We start from the raw sequence: 24,267 nt of genomic DNA, 5'->3' as shown, positions 1-24,267 counted from the left end.
TGCTACTCTCACCATCACTTCTCCTTAGGTGCTACTCTCACCAGCACTTCTCCTTCCATGCTACTCTCACCAACACCTCTCCTTCCATGCTACTCTCACCAGAACCTCTCCTTCCATGCTACTCTCACCAACATCTCTCTTTCTATGCTACTCTCACCAACACCTCTTTTTCCATGCTACTCTCACCAACATCTCTCTTTCCATGCTACTCTCACCAACACATTTCCTTCCCTGCTACTCTCACCAACACATTTCCTTCCATACTAATCTCACCAGCACCTCTCCTTCCATGTTACTCTCACCAACACCTCTGCTTAGGTGCTACTCTCAGCAGCATCTCTCCTTCCATGTTACTCTCACCAACACCTCTCCTTCCATGCTACTCTCACCAGCACCTCTCCTTCCATGCTACTTTCACCAACACCTCTCCTTCCATGCTACTCTCACCAGCACCTCTCCTTCCATGCTACTCTCACCAACACCTCTCCTTCCATGCTACACTCACCAACACCTCTCCTTCCATGCTACACTCACCAACACCTCTCCTTAGGTGCTACTCTCTCCAACACCTCTCCTTAGGTGCTACTCTCACCAACACCTCTCCTTAGGTGCTACTCTCACCAACACCTCTCCTTCCATGTTACTCTCACAAACACCTCTCCTTAGGTGCTACTCTCACCAACACCTCTCCTTCCATGCTACTCTCACCAGCACCACTCCTTAGGTGCTACTCTCACCAGCACCTCTCCTTCCATGCTACTCTCACCAGCACCTCTCCTTCCATGTTACTCTCACTAACACCTCTCCTTAGGTGCTACTCTCACGAGCACCTCTCCTTCCATGCTACTCTCACCAGCACCTCTCCTTCCATGTAACTCCAACCAACACCTCTCCTTCCATGCTACTCTCACCAGCACCTCTTATTTGGCGCTACTCTCACCAACACCTCTCCTTCCATGTTACTCTCACCAACACCTCTCCTTCCATGTTACTCTCACCAGCACCTCTCCATAGGTGCTACTCTCACCAACACCTCTCCTTAGGTGCCACTCTCACCAACACCTCTCCTTCCATGTTACTCTCACCAACACCTCTCCTTAGGTGCTACTCTCACCAACACCTCTCCTTCCATGCTACTCTCACCAACACCTCTCCTTCCATGCTACTCTCACCAACACCTCTCCTTTCATGCTACTCTCACCAACACCTCTCCTTAGGTGCTACTCTCTCAAACACCTCTCCTTAGGTGCTACTCTCACCAACACCTCTCCTTCCATGCTACTCTCACCAGCACCTCCCCTTAGGTCCTACTCTCACCAACACCTCTCCCTCCATGTTACTCTCAACAACACCTCTCCTTCCATGCTACGCTCACGAGAACCTCTCCTTCCATGCTACTCTCACCAACACCTCTCCTTCCATGCTACTCTCACCAACACCTCTCCTTCCATGTTACTCTCACCAGCACCTCTCCTTCCATGCTACTCTCACCAACACCTCTCCTTAGGTGCTACTCTCACCAACACCTCTCCTTAGGTGCTACTCTCACCAACACCTCTCCTTCCATGCTACTCTCACCAGCACCTCTCCTTCCATGCTACTCTCACCAGCACCTCTCCTTCCATGCTACTCTCACCAACACCTCTCCTTAGGTGCTACTCTCACCAGCCCCTCTCCTTCCATGCTACTCTCACCAACACCTCTCCTTAGGTGCTACTCTCATCAGCACCTCTCCATCCATGCTACTCTCACCAGCACCTCTCCTTCCATGCTACTCTCACCAACATCTCTCCTTCCATGCTACTCTCACCAGCACCTCTCCTTAGGTGCTACTCTCACTAACACCTCTCCTTCCATGTTACTCTCACCAGCACCTCTCCTTCCATACTACTCTCACCAACACCTCTCCTTCCATGCTACTCTCACCAGCACCTCTCCTTCCATGCTAATCTCACCAGCACCTCTTCTTAGGTGCTACTCTCACAAGCACCTCTCCTTTTACGCTACTCTCACCAACACCTCTCCTTAGGTGCTACTCTCACCAACACCTCTCCTTCCATGTTACTCTCACCAACACCTCTCCTTCCATGCTATTCTCACCAACACCTCTCCTTAGGTGCTACTCTCACCAACACCTCTCCTTCTATGTTTCTCTCACCAACACCTCTCCTTAGGTGTTACTCTCACCAACACCTCTCCTTCTATGCTACTCTCACCAACACCTCTCCTTAGGTGCAACTCTCACCAACACCTCTCCTTAGGTGCTACTCTCACCAGCACCTCTCCTTCCATGCTACTCTCACTAGCACCTCTCCTTCCATGTTACTCTCACTAACACCTCTCCTTAGGTGCTACTCTCACTAACACCTCTCCTTAGGTGCTACTCTCACCAGCACCTCTCCTTCCGTGTTACTCTCACTAACACCTCTCCTTAGGTGCTACTCTCACGAGCACCTCTCCTTCCATGCTACTCTCACCAGCACCCCTCCTTCCATTTCACTCTAACCAACACCTCTCCTTCCATGCTACTCTCACCAGCACCTCTCCTTCCGTGTTACTCTCACTAACACCTCTCGTTAGGCGCTACTCTCACCAGCACCTCTCCTTCCATGTTACTCTCACCAACACCTCTCAATCCATGCTATTCTCACCAACACCTCTCCTTAGGTCCTACTCTCACCAACACCTCTCCTTCTATGCTACTCTCACCAACACCTCTCCTTAGGTGCTACTCTCACCAACACCTCTCCTTCTATGCTACTCTCACCAATACCTCTCCTTAGGTGCTACTCTCACCAACACCTCTTCTTCTATGCTACTCTCACCAACACCTCTCCTTTCATGTTACTCTCACCAACACCTCTCCTTTCATGCTACTCTCACCATCACTTCTCCTTAGGTGCTACTCTCACCAGCACTTCTCCTTCCATGCTACTCTCACCAACACCTCTCCTTCCATGCTACTCTCACTAGAACCTCTCCTTCCATGCTACTCTCACCAACATCTCTCTTTCTATGCTACTCTCACCAACACCTCTTTTTCCATGCTACTCTCACCAACATCTCTCTTTCCATGCTACTCTCACCAACACATTTCCTTCCCTGCTACTCTCACCAACACATTTCCTTCCATACTAATCTCACCAGCACCTCTCCTTCCATGTTACTCTCACCAACACCTCTGCTTAGGTGCTACTCTCAGCAGCATCTCTCCTTCCATGTTACTCTCACCAACACCTCTCCTTCCATGCTACTCTCACCAGCACCTCTCCTTCCATGCTACTTTCACCAACACCTCTCCTTCCATGCTACTCTCACCAGCACCTCTCCTTCCATGCTACTCTCACCTACACCTCTCCTTCCATGCTACACTCACCAACACCTCTCCTTCCATGCTACACTGACCAACACCTCTCCTTAGGTGCTACTCTCTCCAACACCTCTCCTTAGGTGCTACTCTCACCAACACCTCTCCTTAGGTGCTACTCTCACCAACACCTCTCCTTCCATGTTACTCTCACAAACACCTCTCCTTAGGTGCTACTCTCACCAACACCTCTCCTTCCATGCTACTCTCACCAGCACCACTCCTTAGGTGCTACTCTCACCAGCACCTCTCCTTCCATGCTACTCTCACCAGCACCTCTCCTTCCATGTTACTCTCACCAACACCTCTCCTTAGGTGCTACTCTCACGAGCACCTCTCCTTCCATGCTACTCTCACCAGCACCTCTCCTTTCATGTAACTCTAACCAACACCTCTCCTTCCATGCTACTCTCACCAGCACCTCTTCTTAGGCGCTACTCTCACCAACACCTCTCCTTCCATGTTACTCTCACCAACACCTCTCCTTCCATGTTACTCTCACCAGCACCTCTCCTTAGGTGCTACTCTCACCAACACCTCTCCTTAGGTGCCACTCTCACCAACACCTCTCCTTCCATGTTACTCTCACCAACACATTTCCTTCCATACTAATCTCACCAGCACCTCTCCTTCCATGTTACTCTCACCAACACCTCTGCTTAGGTGCTACTCTCAGCAGCATCTCTCCTTCCATGTTACTCTCACCAACACCTCTCCTTCCATGCTACTCTCACCAGCACCTCTCCTTCCATGCTACTTTCACCAACACCTCTCCTTCCATGCTACTCTCACCAGCACCTCTCCTTCCATGCTACTCTCACCTACACCTCTCCTTCCATGCTACACTCACCAACACCTCTCCTTCCATGCTACACTGACCAACACCTCTCCTTAGGTGCTACTCTCTCCAACACCTCTCCTTAGGTGCTACTCTCACCAACACCTCTCCTTAGGTGCTACTCTCACCAACACCTCTCCTTCCATGTTACTCTCACAAACACCTCTCCTTAGGTGCTACTCTCACCAACACCTCTCCTTCCATGCTACTCTCACCAGCACCACTCCTTAGGTGCTACTCTCACCAGCACCTCTCCTTCCATGCTACTCTCACCAGCACCTCTCCTTCCATGTTACTCTCACCAACACCTCTCCTTAGGTGCTACTCTCACGAGCACCTCTCCTTCCATGCTACTCTCACCAGCACCTCTCCTTTCATGTAACTCTAACCAACACCTCTCCTTCCATGCTACTCTCACCAGCACCTCTTCTTAGGCGCTACTCTCACCAACACCTCTCCTTCCATGTTACTCTCACCAACACCTCTCCTTCCATGTTACTCTCACCAGCACCTCTCCTTAGGTGCTACTCTCACCAACACCTCTCCTTAGGTGCCACTCTCACCAACACCTCTCCTTCCATGTTACTCTCACCAACACCTCTCCTTAGGTGCTACTCTCACCAACACCTCTCCTTCCATGCTACTCTCACCAACACCTCTCCTTAGGTGCTACTCTCTCCAACACCTCTCCTTAGGTGCTACTCTCACCAACACCTCTCCTTAGGTGCTACTCTCTCAAACACCTCTCCTTAGGTGCTACTCTCACCAACACCTCTCCTTAGGTGCTACTCTCACCAACACCTCTCCTTCCATGTTATTCTCACCAACACCTCTCCTTAGGTGCTACTCTCACCAACACCTCTCTTTCCATGCTACTCTCACCAGCACCTCTCCTTAGGTGCTACTCTCACCAGCACCTCTCCTTCCATGCTACTCTCACCAGCACCTCTCCTTCCATGTTACTCTCACCAACACCTCTCCTTAGGTGCTACTCTCACGAGCACCTCTCCTTCCATGCTACTCTCACCAGCACCTCTCCTTCCATGTAACTCTAACCAACACCTCTCCTTCCATGCTACTCTCACCAGCACCTCTTTTTAGGCGCTACTCTCACCAACACCTCTCCTTCTATGTTACTCTCACCAACACCTCTCCTTCCATGCTACTCTCACCAGCACCTCCCCTTAGGTCCTACTCTCACCAACACCTCTCCCTCCATGTTACTCTCAACAACACCTCTCCTTCCATGCTACGCTCACCAGAACCTCTCCTTCCATGCTACTCTCACCAACACCTCTCCTTCCATGCTACTCTCACCAACACCTCTCCTTCCATGTTACTCTCACCAGCACCTCTCCTTCCATGCTACTCTCACCAACACCTCTCCTTAGGTGCTACTCTCACCAACACCTCTCCTTCCATGCTACTCTCACCAACACCTCTCCTTCCATGCTACTCTCACCAGCACCTCTCCTTCCATGCTACTCTCACCAACACCTCTCCTTAGGTGCTACTCTCACCAGCCCCTCTCCTTCCATGCTACTCTCACCAACACCTCTCCTTAGGTGCTACTCTCATCAGCACTTCTCTATCCATGCTACTCTCACCAGCACCTCTCCTTCCATGCTACTCTCACCAACATCTCTCCTTCCATGCTACTCTCACCAGCACCTCTCCTTAGGTGCTACTCTCACTAACACCTCTCCTTCCATGTTACTCTCACCAGCACCTCTCCTTCCATACTACTCTCACCAACACCTCTCCTTCCATGCTACTCTCACCAGCACCTCTCCTTCCATGCTAATCTCACCAGCACCTCTTCTTAGGTGCTACTCTCACAAGCACCTCTCCTTTTACGCTACTCTCACCAACACCTCTCCTTAGGTGCTACTCTCACCAACACCTCTCCTTCCATGTTACTCTCACCAACACCTCTCCTTCCATGCTATTCTCACCAACACCTCTCCTTAGGTGCTACTCTCACCAACACCTCTCCTTCTATGTTTCTCTCACCAACACCTCTCCTTAGGTGTTACTCTCACCAACACCTCTCCTTCTATGCTACTCTCACCAACACCTCTCTTTAGGTGCTCCTCTCACCAACACCTCTCCTTCTATGCTACTTTCACCAACACCTCTCCTTAGGTGCAACTCTCACCAACACCTCTCCTTAGGTGCTACTCTCACCAGCACCTCTCCTTAGGTGCTACTCTCACCAACACCTCTCCTTCCATGTTACTCTCACCAGCACCTCTCCTTAGGTGCTACTCTCACCAACACCTCTCCTTCTATGTTACTCTCACCAACACCTCTCCTTCCATGCTACTCTCACCAACACCACTCCTTAGGTGCTTCTCTCACCAACACCTCTTTTTCCATGTTACTCTCACCAGCACCTCTCCTTCCATGTTACTCTCACTAACACCTCTCCTTCCATGCTACTCTCACCAACACCTCTCCTTCCATGCTACTCTCACCAGCACCTCTCCTTCCATGCTACTCTCACCAACACCTCTCCTTCCATGCTACTCTCACCAGCACCTCTCCTTCCATGCTACTCTCACCAGCACCTCTCCTTCCATACTTCTCTCACCAGCACTTCTCCTTCCATGCTACTCTCACCAGCACCTCTGCTTAGGTGCTACTCTCAGAAGCACCTCTCCATCCATGCTACTCTCACCAACACCTCTCCTTAGGTGCTACTCTCACCAACACCTCTCCTTAGGTGCTACTCTCACCAGCACCTCTCCTTAGGTACTACTCTCACCAACACCTCTCCTTCCATGCTACTCCCACCAACACCTCTCCTTCCATGCTACTCTCACCAGCACCTCTCCTTCCATGCTACTCTCACCAACACCTCTCCTTCCATGCTACTCTCACCAGCACCTCTCCTTTCATGCTACTCTCACCAACACCTTTCCTTCCATACTACTCTAACCAGCACCTCTCCTTCCATGTTACTCTCACCAGCACTTCTCCTTCCATGCTACTCTCACCAACACCTCTGCTTAGGTGCTACTCTCAGCAGCACCTCTCCATCCATGCTACTCTCACCAACACCTCTCCTTAGGTGCTACTCTCACCAACACCTCTCCTTAGGTGTTACTCTCACCAACACCTCTCCTTCCATGCTACTCTCACCAGCACCTCTCCTTAGGTGCTACTCTCCTTAACACCTCTCCTTAGGTGCTACTCTCACCAACACCTCTCCTTAGGTGTTATTCTCACCAACACCTCTCCTTAGGCGCTACTCTCACCAGCACCTCTCCTTCCATGTTACTCTCACCAGCAACTCTCCTTCCATGTTACTCTCATCAACACCTCTCCTTCCATGTTACTCTCACCAACACCTCTCAATCCATGCTATTCTCACCAACACCTCTCCTTAGGTGCTACTCTCACCAACACCTCTTCTTCTATGCTACTCTCACCAGCACCTCTACTTAGGTGCTACTCTCACCAACACCTCTCCTTCCATGCTACTCTCACCAGAACCTCTCCTTCCACGCTAGTCTCACCAACATCTCTCTTTCTATGCTACTCTCACCAACACCTCTTTTTCCATGCTACTCTCACCAACATCTCTCTTTCCATGCTACTCTCACCAACACCTCTCCTTCCCTGCTACTCTCACCAACACATTTCCTTCCATACTAATCTCACCAGCACCTCTCCTTCCATGTTACTCTCACCAACACCTCTCCTTAGGTGCTACTCTCACCAACACCTCTTTTTCCATGCTACTCTCACCAGCACCTCTCCTTCCATGTTACTCTCACTAACACCTCTCCTTACATGTTACTCTCACCAGCACCTCTACTTCCGTGCTACTCTCACCAACACCTCTCCTTAGGTGCTACTCTCACCAACACCTCTCCTTCTATGCTACTCTCACCAACACCTCTCCTTCAATGTTACTCTCACCAGCACCTCTCCTTCCATGCTACTCTCACCAACACCTCTCCTTCCATGTTACTCTCACCAGCACCTCTCCTTAGGTGCTACTCTCACCAACACCTCTCCTTCCATGTTACTCTCACCAGCACCTCTCCTTAGGTGCTACTCTCACCAACACCTCTCCTATGTTACTCTCACCAACACCTCTCCTTCCATGCTACTCTCACCAACACCACTCGTTAGGTGCTTCTCTCACCAACACCTCTTTTTCCATGCTACTCTCACCAGCACCTCTCCTTCCATGTTACTCTCACTAACACCTCTCCTTCCATGCTACTCTCACCAACACCTCTCCTTCCATGCTACTCTCACCATCACCTCTCCTTCCATGCTACTCTCACCAACACCTCTCCTTCCATGCTACTCTCACCAGCACCTCTCCTTCCATGCTACTCTCACCAGCACCTCTCCTTCCATACTACTCTCACCAGCACCTCTCATTCCATGCTACTCTCACCAGCACCTCTGCTTAGGTGCTACTCTCAGCAGCACCTCTCCATCCATGCTACTCTCACCAACACCTCTCCTTAGGTGCTACTCTCACCAACACCTCTCCTTAGGTGCTACTCTCACCAGCACCTCTCCTTAGGTGCTACTCTCACCAACACCTCTCCTTCCATGCTACTCCCACCAACACATCTCCTTCCATGCTACTCTCACCAGCACCTCTCTTTCCATGCTACTCTCACCAACACCTCTCCTTCCATGCTACTCTCACCAGCACCTCTCCTTTCATGCTACTCTCACCAACACCTTTCCTTCCATACTACTCTCACCAGCACCTCTCCTTCCATGTTACTCTCACCAGCACTTCTCCTTCCATGCTACTCTCACCAACACCTCTGCTTAGGTGCTACTCTCAGCAGCACCTCTCCATCCATGCTACTCTCACCAACACCTCTCCTTAGGTGCTACTCTCACCAACACCTCTCCTTAGGTGTTACTCTCACCAACACCTCTCCTTCCATGCTACTCTCACCAGCACCTGTCCTTAGGTGCTACTCTCCCCAACACCTCTTCTTAGGTGCTACTCTCACCAACACCTCTCCTTAGGTGTTACTCTCACCAACACCTCTCCTTAGGCGCTACTCTCACCAGCACCTCTCCTTCCATGTTACTCTCACCAGCACCTCTCCTTCCATGTTTCTCTCACCAACACCTCTCAATCCATGCTATTCTCACCAACACCTCTCCTTAGGTGCTACTCTCACCAACACCTCTCCTTAGGTGCTACTCTCACCAACACCTCTCCTTAGGTGCTACTCTCACCAACACCTCTCCTTCCATGCTACTCTCACCAGCACCTCTCCTTAGGTGCTACTCTCACCAACACCTCTCCTTATGTGCTACTCTCACCAGCACCTCTCCTTCCATGCTACTCTCACCAGCACCTCACCTTCCATGCTACTCTCACCAACACCTCTCCTTCCATGCTACTCTCACAAGCACCTCTCCTTCCATGCTACTCTCACCAGCACCTCTCCTTCCATGCTACTCTCACCATCACCTCTCCTTCCATGCTACTCTCACCAGCACCTCTCCATCCATGGTACTCTCACCAGCACCTCTCCTTCCATGCTACTCTCACCAGCACCTCTCCTTCCATGCTACTCTCACCAGCACCTCTCCTTCCATGCTACTCTCACCAACACCTCACCTTCCATGCTACTCTCTGCAGCACCTCTCCTTCCATGCTGCTCTCACCAGCAGCTCTCCTTCCATGCTACTCTCACCAGCACCTCTCCTTCCATGCTACTCTCACCAACACCTCTCCTTCCATGCTACTCTCACCAACACCTCTCCTTCCATACTACTCTCACAAACACCTCTCCTTCCATGCTACTCTCACCAGCACCTCTCCTTCCATGCTACTCTCACCAACACCTCTCCTTAGGTGCTACTCTCACCAGCCCCTCTCCTTCCAAGCTACTCTCACCATCACCTCTCCTTCTATGCTACTCTCACCATGTGGGACATTTGGGCTTGATTCTGATTAATTAATAATTAATATAGTAAATTAAATTACGAAGGACCACCCGCTTTTAAAGTAAAGAGGGAAACTGAGAATTTCTGATCATTGGATAATTTCTAGAGGAAACCAGTGACTATGGATATAACTAGAAAGCAACATCATAATAATAATTAATGGGCTGTATTATTAAATGAAACAAACCTCAAACACCTACATTGGGGGGTTATTACTGGAGGTAAGTACGTCCAGGAATTAGTGTGCTTCGTTCACTAATTCAATTAATAATAATCTAATCCTATAAGGTAATGTTGAAACTAATATCATTCACATAAAGAGGAATATAAACATGAGCATAATAATGAGTTAAAGTAAATCATACATTAATCTCAAAGCACTCTGCACAAATTAAATTGCAAAGGAATGAAAAAAAAAGAAACAAATCTTAGCTTGACGAAGATTCCTTTAGTAAGCCATAGAAGTCCTCTTATTCTCCAGACTCGGTACACTAACGAGTTGAACGGGCTAACATGGAGGGAGGCAGCATGAGGAATTCTTCTCTCGTGCTGCAAGATAAATAATTTCCAGTAGCAATTGATTTACCTACTCAATTTATATTCAAGAATATTAAGAATTTACAAATGACCAATTTAATCACCTGTTATTAGGTGTTATCGCGCTGCTTAACGAACAATCACCCTGCTATTATCATACTTCTACCTGATGCATCAAATAAAAGAATACTTAGCTGTGGGCACTGTATAAGTATTAAGATTGCCGTATTTCGCATCCCAGGCTCCGGTGAACCTATCCTGGATAGTGATGCGCTTCAGCTGGCTGATCACGTGTCGTCAGGAACCAAGTCAAAGGGCTCCTTATTTAACACCAGCACTAGTTGAAGATATTTTCTGCAGGGTTGTTCACGCCTCACAGTGGCGGCTTTCATCTGTGGATGGATAACACCTGCCCTATTTGCTGAGCAATGGCGTCTTCTTATGAGTACGGTAAACGCAGGTCTGCTTCCTTTCGGCTCTGCACGTGTCCGCGTACTGAGGAGGATGGCGTCCCTCCAACCCACGCCGAGTCGACGTTCATTAAACAAATTATTGTCTCGAACATTAATATTTCTCGCATTTGCGCTTGAAACGTTAAAGACTGGACGGGTTTATTATTTAGAGGAACAAATTATTATTATTTACCAATTTAAGAATAGTAAATATATAAGGGAGAGGAATTAATGTCTCCCCATGGCATTCATTGATGACGTTAACTCTATCACGAGGTAGACGCTATGATTCTAACGCTCTATTCGGCTTTTAGTTAGAGAACAATTCGTCTGCAATCAGTTATCATACAGAATGTTTTAATTATGGAGAATCGTATTTAATTCTCACACAAATTGGATATAATGTGTTTACTGTAAGGAAATCTGACGCAATACTGGCGTCAGGTGACGTGAGAATTCTAGCCTAATGCACAGATGAATTATTAGTACATGAGAATTCTACGAGTTGTTAATTTTACTTACTACAATATTTAGTATGGTTAGTAATAAGTAATGAGAATACAACAATGTTGTATTCGGTGTTGGAAATATCCAACATAACTCTGGGGGGAGGATCCTAGGGTCGCAGTGTACTGTGTTGTACTGACCTAACCCGAAGTGGTATGAAGATTAATACATTAGTATGTTAATATGTTAGTATGTTAGTACACACATAACGAACGTCCCGGATTTATCAAGGACTTACAAGAATTTGAGTCTTGCTATTTACATGTCAACTGAAACATGTTGTTTGTAGCCTACACAATATTTTTAGAATTCAACTCTCCCAATTTAAACTAACAGAATCTACGGTGATGCGATATCCTGGGTCATAGTGACGTGTAATGTTTCGTTACGTGATATCACATCGTAGCATCATCACAGTTTTCTCAGTGGGAAGTGAAGGAAATTAATCTTCTTCAGAGTTGTAATAGGCTCGCAAATTCCGCCTACATTGTTGAGCTGCAGCTCTAGTGGGGCGATTGCTTGGAGGAACAAATTCATTGTCCTCTGAAATTACTGGGGAAACTGGATCTGGCTGATATTCTTGTTCAGTCAGTTCAAGGGGAACCAGCTTCTCTAAAGTTTTTAGAGTAGTGTTGCCTCTGCATAAGACTTTAACCACTCTTAGGACACCTTGTCGATCTGGGTGAATGGTAACAATTTTTCCTATAGGCCACTCGGACCTTGGTCCATCACTGTCGACTAGTACAAGGTCTCCTGGCTTTAATTGTACCTTATTGTAAGGGCTCGAAGCTCCGTAGTGGTACTCTCGTAGAGCTGTGAGGTACTCTCGAGTCCACACCTCATTCCACCTGTTAATAACTCTAGAAAGATGCTGGTAGCTTTCCACCAAGTCTCCTCTGGTCACATGGGACGGGTCTACAGGGTCCTCTTCGGCTAAAGGGATGAGAGGGCTCAGTAGACCTCCATGGATCAAGTGAGAGGGGCTCAGTGGTTCTCTCTGGGTGTAATCATCAGACAGGTAGGTGATTGGGCGGTTATTGACTCGCGCCTCAATTTCCACAACAATAGTTTGGAGTTCTGAGTAACTGACCCTTTGTCGGTGTAACGTTTTCCTTAGACACTTTTTGACTGTGCCTACCATTCGCTCATAGAACCCACCTTGCCAAGGGGCTCTTGGTGCTATGAATTTCCAGTGACATTGTCTTCTTTGTAAGACTGATTGCACTTCAGGGTGGTTCCAGACTTCTCGCAAACAACTTTCTCCTGCCACAAAATTAGATCCGTTGTCTGATATCATTAATCTAGGACATGATCGACGGGCAGCAAATCTGCGGAAAGCTTGAATGAAAGCTTCAGCACTCATGTCTGGGGTGACCTCTAAGTGCACGCCTCTGGTTGTAGCACAAGTAAAGAGACAAATGTACGCCTTCACTGGTATATTATCTGGGTTACCAGTGAGGAGTAAGGCTCCTGTATAATCAACTCCAGTGGTTTCGAATGGACGAAGATGAACCACTCGCTCTTCTGGAGTGGGGGAGGTCCTGGGTAAGGACAGACTCTAGCGTCGTATCTCTTACAGATTACACAAGATTTAATAATGGTCTTAACAGTCTGACGACCTTGAGGAAGCCAGTACTTTTGTCTAAGGTCGGTGAGAGTATCTAAAACTCCACCATGTAGTGTACCATAATGATGGTGATGTAAGACAAGAAGTTTAGTTATGATGTGGTGACGAGGGAAAAGAATTGGGTTCTTAGTGTCTAAGTCAATCTTTGCATGTAGCAAACGTCCTCCACATCGTAGTATGTTATGAATGTTGACATCATACCAGATGCCCAGAGATTTAGTGAGTTTATCCGGAAGATTCTCAAATTCGCTTCCGTAGGTCTCTTGCTGCGCTCGCTTAATCCAATAGTGAACAGGATTGGGAAATTTGTGTCGAATTCCTATTTTAGAGAGGAAATCAAACACGTGCGCAGTCACTTGTAACAATTTGTTTAAGTTGGAATAATGATGAGGATCAATGGCTAATGTTCGCTGAGGCTCTGGGTCCTTCATGGGAGTGGTGATATTGGTCACTATGACTTGTGGCTTTTGTTTGGGCCACTGACCACCAACAAGCCATGAAGGTCCATTGAACCACAGCGAAGACTTGATAAGTTGTTTTAATGTCAATCCTCTTGACAAATAATCTGCAGGATTGTCCTTAGTAGGGACATGTCTAAACTTATAACCTGCGGATAAATCATGAATCTTCCTGACGCGATTACTGACGTAAGGAGTTTTGTTGTTATTGTTTCTTACCCATTGTAAGACTGCCTCGTTGTCTGACCACACTACAATCTCACCAAAGTGGATATTACTGAGTGTCTTTGCCAGGCAATGGGCCAATCTTACTCCCACTAGCAATGCAGTCAACTCCATCTGAGGTAAGGATCTCTTCTTGATGGGAGCAACTCTTGCTTTTGACGTGAGTAAAATTGATTGAGCACTGTTAACTAAATAGGCTGCTGCGCCATATGCTTTGCCTGAGGCATCGCAAAAAACGTGCAAATTGGTGGGTAAGTTTGGTCCTGAAGCATTACGAGGAAATTTCAAAACACCCAACTGATTAAAATCCGTTGAGAGTATTTGCCATTTGGCTTGTAACTCACTTGATAACGGATCATCCCATCCCATATGTTGTTGCCAGCACTCCTGCATTAGGAGTTTGCCCCTTATTAATATAGGACTAAGTAGGCCTAAAGGGTCAAATGGTTGACTGACAAATGAGAGCAGTGTTCTCATGGTAAGGGTTGAGTTATCAGTTTGTACTGACTTGACATTGAAAATTACCTCGGCTGAGGACATTGAAAAACTTCAAGCTGATATTAATAAAGTTTTCGACTGGGCATCAGAAAATAACATGATGTTTAACAGTGATAAATTCCAGGTACTCAGGTACGGTAAAAATGAGGACCTTAAACATAATACAGAGTACAAAACACAATCAAATGTACCCATAGTAGGAAAACAGCATGTAAAGGATTTGGGAATAATAATGTCTGACGACCTAACGTTTAAGGAGCATAACCAAGCAAATATTGCGACAGCCAGAAAAATGATAGGATGGATTACGAGAACTTTCAAATCCAGGGATCCCATCACAATGGTTGTACTCTTCAAGTCACTTGTGTTGTCCCGTCTTGAGTACTGCTCAGTACTCACTTCCCCCTTCAGAGCAGGAGAGATTGCTGAAATAGAGGGAATACAGAGAACATATACGGCACGCATAGATGCAATAAAGCACCTAAATTATTGGGATCGTCTCAAAGCCCTCCAAATGATCTCGTCAGTGCTGGTGTTCCATTCCACGCCTAGAACCTTTAATTTACTGGGTACCTGATAATCGGGAAATTCTTTCTCGATTAACTGGTTAAGCAGTTTATTATTTGAGGTCCATGACTGTAGTGGCATATTGGCTCCTAACAGTTCACGGTTAGCCTCATGGTAGATTTCTACCAGATCAGCTTGATCATTAGTTGTCCCCTGGAAATTGTCGACATACAAGTTGTCGCTAATGGTTGCCTTATAAGGGCTGTCTGATTTCCTCAAATGCGTGTCTAATGTTGCTTGCAAAAGAAACGGTGAGGACGTAGCACCAAATAATACAGAGGCGAACCGATAGGTGATTATTTCACTGTTAGGATCCAGTGGATCTTTGAACCAGAGGAATTTTGTGTAGTCACGATCTTCCTCCTGCAATCCTACTCGGAGAAAGGCTTTGCTGATGTCAGCAGTATAGGCAAAAATGCCTGTGCGAAATCGTAACAACACGTCATGTAGCCTTTGTGTTAGGCTAGGTCCCGTTTGGAGACATTCATTTAAAGACACACTGTTAGGCTTTACTTTAGCACTGCAATTAAAGACAATACGAATAGGTGTTGTCAGTGAGTCTTTCACCACGGCATGGTGAGGTAAATAATGACCTGTTTTTCGGTCATCGTGTTCAACAACTTTAATGAACTTATTGTCAAGTTGTTGTTGAATAAGTTGGTGATACATGGTTAGTTTGTCTGGCTGCTTCTGCAGTCGTGTTAATTGAGACTGCAATTGTGAGGCTGCCATAAAATAATTCACTGGAAGTTGGGGATGATCTAACTTCCATGGAAGTCTTACCCAGTATTGTTTATTTGAGTAGACAACTGTGTCCAGATATTGCTGGTAAGTCCATGTATCATCAGGACTTGGTTGCTCAGGGATGATGCCTAACGTATCTAAATCCCACAAACGATGTATTGGTGGGTCAGACTCAATGTCCTCGGCTATTTCCCTGAAGCGTAGGGGTGACTGCTCTAAGCCTAGTCACGCCACAATTACATTATTGGTTTGTTGGTTTGTGGACGCTGGACCTTGTCTGAAAGCACGGGTCCTGTGAGCAATTTGCCCCCTGCGGACGACAACAAATTCATACCATGTTGCCTAGTGCATCCAGTGATAAACTTGTAATAATGATCCGCGCCTATTAATATTCCAATATCTGTGAGGCAATCGGAATTATTTTATGATCCGCTAGCCTCATGCGGTTTCGCTTAAGGTGTCTTGCAGTGCGAGCTAATCCTGTGACCTGCAGGTCTGTAGGAATCTTATCCACTACCACCGCATGGATTGGGCTAGCAGAGGATCCTAATCTAACTAGTAATTTAACTACCTTGTAGTCACGCGGTCCACTATTTGATAGGAAACCAGAAATGTTTAACTTCACACTTTTGGTAGGTTTTAAATTTAAATCATCTACCAACTGTTGTGTGATGAAGGTTTTTTGGGAACCTTGGTCAAAGAGACCTCTACTGTTAATTCTAGATCTTTGGTTTATTAATTTAAGCTGAGCGGTAGGCAAGGTAGTACTATTGCCTGACTCAGTAGCAAGTACATTCACTTCGTGATGTACTTTACAATATTGCACTGCAGTAGAATTAGTAACATTCTCTCCAGTGGTCATGGTTGGTGTAGGAGATTTCCTACATAAGGCGTAGTGGTGTACACCTTGGTTACAACGGTTGCAAGTACGTAGTGGTACTGCACATTTCTTGGGATCATGAGAACCCATACATTTAGTGCATCTGTGCAATTCCTGTAACCTTTTAACTCTAGCATTATACGTAGGATAAGCAGAGCATTGGTAAGTGGTGTGTTCCTGATTGCAGAACAGACACTTTCTCTGGTTAATAGAATTAGTCTCTTTAGTAGACAAGTCATTGTTTATCTCTGAAGGAGATACTGAATAGGTACCTACATTTCCACTTCTTTTCCTGGTGGATGGAGTAGGTTTGGATTTATATTTATTAGACTTACTAGGAGTCTGTTTAGGTTTGACTGAAATATCAGTATTAATTGGTTTGGACTCAGGTTTAATTTTGTCATGAGTCTTTAACCTATTAACTGTGATCCTCAACCCCTCGAAAATCTGATCGAGAGTAAGAAACTCAGTATTATAATGTGAGCAGAGCTCTGTCAAGACGTTTCGAGGTAATTTCCTCTGTAACAATAGCTTGATAGACCATTCAGAACTAGGTATATTAACCTTGGTACCTAAGGCCTTTACTAGAGACTCTACTTCTAGTCTGAAGCTTTGAAGTGACTCTGGTCTACTGTTTGGTGCATTCAGATCTAGCAATTGATAATAAAGGGTAGCTATACTTAACTCTTTGTTGCAATAGTTCAACTTCAGAAGTTTTATAGCTTCCTCATAATTACTCTCATTAAGAGTAAGGTTATGTATGACCTTTTTAGCCTCTCCTGTGAGAAGACTGAGTAGGTATGAAAATTTAGAAACTTTGTCTAGAGACTGTTTCTTATGGATGTGAACTTCAAAGGAAGTCCAAAAATTGTCCCAATTTTCTGTATCTAATCCAGAAAAGGTGGGCAAGTCTAGAGTAGGTTGTGACGATAATCTCCTTCAAGAGATTGAGCCTGCTCTTCCCTCCAAAATTACGTCTTCACAATTATATAAAAAGACTATGGAAGAAATGTCCAACAACGACAACAACACCAGCACCAGCAAGGCTTGCCAGGGTGAGCAGAAACGTATGCATCCAGCCACCTGTTCGAACTCCAACCACCAAACTACCCGTTGATCGCTACGGCTCCGCTGATTGGTCGCCGGTCTGGCTGCACCTGCACTCGCCCCCAATACTACCTGATGTCTGGGGTCGCCCCAACATCAGTCCTCAGAATGTTCCGTGCTTTCGTAGCCAGCACTCCTCCCAGCTAGACGTTAGCGTGTACTGAGAGAGGTGGTGGCTTTAAGCCAATATTCCAGCACCTCCCACTTAACTTTTGTGTTGCACTTCTTATTATTTTGCCTTAACGTAACTTTCATTTTGTCATTTAAGTATTCTTATTATTTTGATTCATTGATTTTATTATAAGAATTTGTTTGTGCATTATTTTCATGTTTTGATTTATTTAACGTAATTAAAATTTCATTGTTAAAGTTTACTTGTGTTTTGTGTGTCTTCTCCTTACCTTACCACAGACGAAGTTCCAGTTTTTCTATTTTTTTTTATAACTATGTGACGAGGCCATACCCCTAGCCTTAAACAGCCGAACACCAACGCGTTACCGTCACAAGTTATATGGGGGCCTGTCCGGGATCCTCACTCAGGTACTGGTGCCAAGTGGTAATTTATGGTAAGCGTATTTAACTTTGTTAACGTAGCTTTACTATTTTTCATTCAATTTCATTTTTTATAAGGTGCGGTGTATTGTGCATTACGAGAGTAACATATAGTGAAGGTGAGACAACTTTGGATTACGTGGTGACTGTAGGCCTCAGTCATACTCTTAATTGGTCATCTCTCCCTCCATGTTATTACTCGTATTTACCATCTATGTCCCTTGAATATTTCTCATTCTGACAGATCATCATATTGGTACCCTGGTACTGTGGTCTGCCCCGGGTCAAGAGTACCCAATCTTCTGCAATCTGACTGTAGGAGGACAAAGAGGGCCATAGTTCCTCTAGCTCGAACTTTAGTTGCTGAATTGGGACCTCAGCAGCAGTTCTCGTCACCAGTTGACACCTCGCACCCCTACACGTCAGTCAGAGATGATGATACATACAACGGTAGGGAATTAGCTTATTTTTTCAGAGCACAAAAGTTCGCTAATTCTGTAAGTATCATATTAAATTCAGTAGGAAAAACTTGCTTTATGTCCTATAGAGACTTGGCAAGGTATGCCTACATCCTTGGACTACCAATTTTACTTTTGAAGCATTTAACTGTTTCAGTTGTTTTCGAAACTTTTGTTTCATTTGTTAGTAGGATTTTCTTGCCCTTATTCTCTCACATGAGTACCGGGTACAAGATTTCCTGCGCCCTTGATTTAATTTAATCATTTAATATCTTTCACTTAACGTTAATTGTTAAAGATCACACAGGATAGGTACCAGTTGCCACGTTGTCCTGTTTCTGACATTTCATTATTGAACATTCGTGTACCTTTATTTGCTAATTTCACCATGTTTCGTCTCCAAACTTTCCGTGCAAATCCAGCAGGTGAAATAGGAACTTTAAGTCGTGCCAAGAGGACTGAATTACAAACTCTTGCACATGAGTATCAACTAGAAGTTCCCTACCAAGCCAACAAAAATGACCTACACAACCTGTTGCTGGATTACTATTTAGAGCAAGGTAAGATAGACTCTGAAACTCATGAAACTTACTATATTGCAGATAAAACTGACTTGGCAACGATGAAACTTAAACTAGAGCTGGCTAAGATTGAACGTGAACAGCAAAGGGAAGCCCTCGAACAACAAGAACGAGCAGCTGCCATAAGAAGGGAAGAACAAGAACGCGAAGCTGCCTTGAGGAGGGAAGAGATCGCCCTCAAGGAACGTGAGTTTGCAATGCTCCGTGAACGTGAACGAGTACAGCTTGAAACACTCCAGGAGCGGGAACGCTTACAGCTTGAAACCAAACAACGCGAGTTGGAAATACAACGCGAACATGACAAGCAACAAGCAACTCTGGCTCTAGAGTGTCGTCAACGTGAAATCGCCTTGGAAACTTCACACTTCACTCAACGCCAACAAGCTACTGCCAATCTTCCCGTCAGTTTTAATATATCACATGCAAGTAAGTTAATGCCATCCTTTGTAGAAGCAGAAGTTGATGTGTTCTTTACCACCTTTGAAACCCTTGCTAATCAACTCAGTTGGCCTGTCGACCAATGGGCCACACTTCTCAGAGTCCATCTTACAGGTAGAGCTGCAGTCACACTCAGTACTTTGGCGTCTGAGAATGACTACTACACTCTGAAACAAGCAGTGTTAGACGCCTACCTACTTTCCACCGAAAGTTATAGAAGGAAATTCCGTGACCACCTGAAGGCAAGTACCACTACCTTCCTCGAGTTTGCTAACACGAAACGGAGGTATTTCATGAAATGGCTGGAAGCAGCACATGTCTCTACTTTTACAGAACTCGTCAACCTGATGCTTGTTGAAGAATTCTTGAGACGTGTGCCGCCTCCTGTCCGCCTCTACTTAGCAGATAAAGAAGAAACCGACTACCTGAAGTGTGCTAAGTCGGCTGACACTTACAGCCTCATCCACCGGCTGACACCTGAACCATCCTCCAGTAAGAAGTCGTGGTACAGTTACGAGAAGGTGAGCCCCGATCAAGCTGGTTCACAACTGTACTGCAAATATTGTAGACTCTATGGACATACCATAGACAAGTGTGGTAAGTCTCAATACAAGGGAACCACTGACCAACAACGACCCAAACCAACTCCTCCTAAGTCCGGTAAGCCTGTGATGAATGTTGGTGTTGATGTTAATGATCTTTCTCTTTTCAGTAACCACCTGTATACTGGAACTGTCTCTGCCAACGGTTCAAATCCGGAGGGACGTTTCAAATTGAAGATCTTGAGGGACACAGCGGCTCTACAATCAATCATCTTGAAGTCGGCTGTGCCCAACATAGTCTACACCGGGGAAACAGTCTTCATCACTGACCTCACTGCTACTACTCCATACCCTCTCGCCAGAGTCCACCTGGATTGTCCCTACGTGAACGGGGAAGTCCAAGTCGCCGTCAGGGAAAAGCCTTTTCCCATGCCTGGAGTGCAACTTCTCCTAGGCAACGACTTGGCAGAAGACCTGCAACCGACCAACCTGATCGTCATGGACAAACCCCAGGTGTGTAACTCTGTGCCAAGTAACCCTATTCTTGAGTATGTTCCAGCAGAGGTTCAAGAGAGTGATGAAGTTTCTCCTCCGGTTCTCGCGACCACCCGTGCGCAAGCCGCACGTCCACAGCCAGCTGACTCTACTGCTACCGCTGTCCCTCAAGACCCTCAGAAACTACCCCCGCATCTGACCAAGTTGGAGTTCCGTAAGTTGCAGAGGGAAGATCTTACTTTAACACCATTGTTTTTCCAGGCTGAGACTCAACCCGACAGTATTCCTGGGTTCTTCCTAGAGAACGACTTGCTCTACCGCAGATATAGACCCAGTAAACTGAAGGAGGAGGACGATTGGGCCAACACCGAACAACTTGTGATTCCCACCAGCCTGCGGCCCACTATTCTACACCTGGCCCATGGAGCATTCTCCCACTACGGCTTCAACAAGACTTACCATGGGATTCGTCAAGACTACTACTGGCCAGGTATGGTAAACAACGTCAAACAGTACGTAAAACAGTGTCATACATGTCAGATGGCAGGCAAACCGAACGTCTCCATTCCCAGAGCACCACTGATTCCCATACAGGTGCCTGCGGAACCTTTCCACAGACTCATAATAGACTGTGTTGGTCCTTTACCTCGGACCAGTTCAGGTAACGCCTACATCCTAACCATCCTGTGTCCTACCACCAGATTTCCCATAGCAGTTCCAGTGAAGAACATCACGGCTGCTACGGTTATCAAACATCTACTGAAGATCTTCACTCAATACGGATTTCCCAGGGAGATTCAAAGTGACTGTGGCACCAACTTCACCAGTGATCTCTTCAAAAGGACACTGGAGGAGTTCAACATCAAACAGGTATTGTCCAGCCCCTATCATCCTGCTTCACAGGGTTCTCTTGAACGTAGTCATCAGACCATCAAAGCACTCTTGAAAAAGTTTTGTAGTGAAACCTCAAAGGATTGGGATAAGCAGATTGACCTGATAATGTGTATTTTCAGAAGTCTCCCCAATGAGTCCCTAGGAGTATCTCCTTATGAGATGCTCTACGGCCGTAAGTGCCGTACTCCCCTTAAGGCTTTCAAAGACTCTCTCAGAGATGCCACCTTCAGTGAGCATCAGAATGTGCCCCAGTTTCTTCAAAACCTTCAACACATTCTAGAGAGAGTCCACCGCTTTGCCCATGATAATCTATTGAAAGCCCAGGTGAGAATGAAGACTCATTACGACCAGACCAGCAAAGTAAGAAAATTCAAGCCGGGAGACTTCGTCCTTGCCTATTTTCCTATCCCAGGTTCACCTTTACAAAACAAATTTTCAGGACCCTACTGCGTCAAAGAGTGCAGGAATAATAATAATTATGTGATAGAGACTCCAGATAGGCGGCGGAAGACCCAGCTGTGCCACGTCAACCTCCTGAAGCAATATAATGGTACTCCTCCCACTGTCTTGATTAATTGTTCTACCTTCACAGAACCCTACATCCACAGTGAGACCATCCCGGCTTCTTCTCCCGAAAGCACTGACAAGGAGTCGGCGCTTTCTAATTCCAAAATCCTTAATGATCTTCCCAAATGCTTTCAGGATAATACTCGTGCTCCTATGCCCTCTTCTAATTCCACTCTCACCTCGTCAGATAAGCCCTACATCCTCCATGTCGACGCCAGTGGTACCGACGATGGTGGTGTCGTGATGCAGCAACGAGGCGAGAAGAATACACCTGTCAGCGACTACTGCTACAAGGAACGACGGAACAATTGGCAAGGAGCTACTCTTCCTCATCCTGAAGCTTCAGCACTTCACTCCACACCTGAAAAGTGCTCGGTCCACCATCAATACGGACCACACCACCCTACACCTCCTGCAGCACGCCCACTTCTCATCTCAACGTCTTCTACTATGGGCTTGCTAACTGCAGAAATTCAACCTGGAGACACGCTATACCAAGAGTCTGACAACATCTTAGCCCATGATCTCTCCAGAGTTTATGAAGTAGAAGCAACTCCACCACATAACGACGTACTTCTTCCAGAACCGCAGGCTTCGGGGGAGAGTTGTGACGATAATCTCCTTCAAGAGATTGAGCCTGCTCTTCCCTCCAAAATTACGTCTTCACAATTATATAAAAAGACTATGGAAGAAATGTCCAACAACGACAACAACACCAGCACCAGCAAGGCTTGCCAGGGTGAGCAGAAACGTATGCATCCAGCCACCTGTTCGAACTCCAACCACCAAACTACCCGTTGATCGCTACGGCTCCGCTGATTGGTCGCCGGTCTGGCTGCACCTGCACTCGCCCCCAATACTACCTGATGTCTGGGGTCGCCCCAACATCAGTCCTCAGAATGTTCCGTGCTTTCGTAGCCAGCACTCCTCCCAGCTAGACGTTAGCGTGTACTGAGAGAGGTGGTGGCTTTAAGCCAATATTCCAGCACCTCCCACTTAACTTTTGTGTTGCACTTCTTATTATTTTGCCTTAACGTAACTTTCATTTTGTCATTTAAGTATTCTTATTATTTTGATTCATTGATTTTATTATAAGAATTTGTTTGTGCATTATTTTCATGTTTTGATTTATTTAACGTAATTAAAATTTCATTGTTAAAGTTTACTTGTGTTTTGTGTGTCTTCTCCTTACCTTACCACAGACGAAGTTCCAGTTTTTCTATTTTTTTTTATAACTATGTGACGAGGCCATACCCCTAGCCTTAAACAGCCGAACACCAACGCGTTACCGTCACAAGGTAAACGAACCTCAGGTAAGTGATTATTGAAGTGAGACCCAGTGTTGCTGGCATTGGATCCAGACTGTTTGGCTAATCAAAATAAGATTGACCTGCAGATCTGACTTGATCAAATTTCAGATCAGCCAATCTAACTACTGACTCCAAGTGATAAGAGTCAATGGGATTATCCTTAGTTAAGCCCTCAGCCTTATTAATTAATCTGGTCAAGTGACCTTTAAGGCTAATGTAGGTTCTCCTCAATTGTTCAGGAGTAGCCATGTTGGGCTTAGGTTCAAACTTCACAGTGTTAGTATATGTATTACTAATGAAGCTTGGGTACTTGTTCATTAGTGAACAGGTAACATTAATTGTAGCCTAATTTAAGGTGACTACTTTATATTTTACCTCACTTGAGGTTGAATGTACCTACCTACCTAACAACAAATAGCTAGATATTTTGTGTACTGTCTGAACTCCACCATTAGTTCTCGTCCGGTTAGCTCATCCTTATCACCATCAGAGTTAATGGAGATAATCCAGCAATACACAAAATAGATACACAAAATAATGCATACAAGAGAAATATTATGGAGACACTCCAATCAGAGTTATCTCAAAAATTTATCCTACCCTATAGAGGGTCAGCACAAATAATATAATATACACAACACTGACTAGTTTTAGATCTAGTCGTAATAATTCCTAAC

Source organism: Procambarus clarkii, unplaced genomic scaffold (genome assembly GCF_040958095.1).
Source record: "Procambarus clarkii isolate CNS0578487 unplaced genomic scaffold, FALCON_Pclarkii_2.0 HiC_scaffold_95, whole genome shotgun sequence".
Classification (NCBI taxonomy): domain Eukaryota; kingdom Metazoa; phylum Arthropoda; class Malacostraca; order Decapoda; family Cambaridae; genus Procambarus; species Procambarus clarkii.
This window is presented reverse-complemented; position numbering follows the sequence as displayed.